This window comes from Apium graveolens, chromosome 6 (genome assembly GCF_009905375.1).
Source record: "Apium graveolens cultivar Ventura chromosome 6, ASM990537v1, whole genome shotgun sequence".
NCBI lineage: Eukaryota > Viridiplantae > Streptophyta > Magnoliopsida > Apiales > Apiaceae > Apium > Apium graveolens.
The window spans coordinates 41,449,194-41,451,103 of record NC_133652.1 but is presented as its reverse complement, the minus strand read 5'-3'; the positions used below and the strand labels follow the sequence as shown (position 1 = coordinate 41,451,103).

At 41.1% G+C, this 1,910-nt stretch overlaps 1 non-coding gene across 1 annotated transcript; it reads right to left on the bottom strand.

Moving 5' to 3' along the window:
• Positions 1 to 1,110: 1,110 nt before the first annotated feature.
• LOC141669404 (small nucleolar RNA R71) lies at positions 1,111 to 1,217 on the bottom strand. The gene has a single exon (XR_012553690.1). It is a non-coding gene; the product is annotated as a small nucleolar RNA R71 (small nucleolar RNA).
• Between the last annotated feature and the right edge of the window lie 693 nt (positions 1,218 to 1,910).

Sequence of the window (1,910 nt, the reverse complement as noted above, 5' to 3'; positions counted from 1 at the left end):
AGACATATAGGAACTCAACATAATTGATGACTATTCAACTTCTATCTTAATTGTGGATGCTTGGTAGAATGGTATTAGTACAATGAAAGTTGGCTTTTATCAGTTTCGTGTTATTCGATTAATGTCATCATTGTCACATGCTAAAGGTAATAACAATGGCTATAGAAGGAAGTAATAATGAAGTTGTGATCTCATGAGTGTTTTATTATTGATAATTTGAAGTGTTAGTTAAGTGGTTAACTAAGTAGTTAATTATAGTTAATATTTGATCAACAATTTTAAGTGTTATTATCTTAACATTGAGAAGTAATCATACATTGGTGAGTGAGTTTAATTAGACAATAATTTAGTCTGAGTCTCTGAGGGAACGAACTAGAAAGTATTCTATATTACTTGCGAACGCGTATACTTGCGTGAATATTAGTGCGTGTTTTCGCCCTAACAAGTTTTTGGCGCCGTTGCCGGGGACTCGGCGTATTTGTTTAGTTTATGTACTTACCATCATTGGTCATTAGGACTCAGTGATTAGGATGTAGTAGTTACTTACTCTTTTCGGTTGTGTTTCAGGTACTTTAGCAAGCGTTTATGCAAACTCGTTCTCGTGCTCGCAAGAGGACTTTAGATACAACTGAGGAGACAGACGAAGTTCTTGATATTCCGGAGAAGTTAGATTTTGAGGATTCGGATTCAGGAACTGAGCAGAAAGAACCAGTAAACATGGGAGATCGTATTGTTCAAGCTGATCCAGCTCTTATGGATTTTTCTCGGCCTAAAATTGATGATATTCAGTCAAGCATCCTTCATCCGGCTATTCAAGCTAACACCTTTGAAATCAAGCCGGGCACTATTCAGATGGTGCAGAATTCTGTTTCTTTTGGAGGAGCGGCAACTGAAGACCCCAACATGCACATAAGAAATTTTATCGAGATCTGCAGCACTTTTAAGTATAATGGCGTGACTGATGAGGCTATCAAGTTGAGGCTTTTCCCATTCTCACTGAGGGATAAGGCTAAAGACTGGTTACATTCTGAACCAGCTGGGTCCATCACTACGTGGCAAGATCTTACACAAAAGTTTCTGGTGAAGTTTTATCCAATGGCAAAGACTGCTGCTATGAGGAGTGCTCTTACTCAGTTTGCGCAGCAACCTACAGAATCTATGTGCGAGGCTTGGGAACGCTACAAGGAAATGTTGAGAAAATGTCCACATCATGGAATGCCGGATTGGATGGTAATCACTGGTTTTTATAATGGTTTGGGGGCCCAATCTCGGCCCATGCTCGATGCAGCAGCTGGAGGAGCCTTATGGGCTAAAAGCTATACTGAGGCGTATAATCTTATAGAGACAATGGCTGCAAATGAGCATCAAAACCTAACTCAGAGGATGACGTCAGGCAAGGTAGCAGGTATTCTGGAAGTTGATGCAGCCACCGCTATTGCAGCCCAGCTCCAAGCGCTATCAATAAAGGTTGATTCTCTGGCTACGTATGGAGTTAATCAAATAGCTATGGTTTGTGAGCTTTGTGCAGGTTCTCATGCTACGGATCAGTGTTCTCTTGTCAATGAATCTGTTCAGTATGTGAATAATTATCAGCGAAAACAGCAGCCTGTGCCAGCGACCTATCATCCTAATAACAGAAATCATCCAAATTTCAGCTGGGGGAATAATCAGAATGCTATTCAGCCACCATATCAGCAAGGGGTGAGTAAACAGTTTAACCCACCTGGATTCCAGCAACCACAGCAGTATACTACAAGGCAATCATATCCTCAACAGGGAAGTGCAGCTGCACCTACTAGTGCTGATTTTGAGGAACTTAAGCTGTTGTGCAAGAGTCAGGCGGTTTCTATCAAGACCTTGGAAAATCAAATCGGTCAATTAGCCAATGCAGTGCTCAATCGTCAACCTGG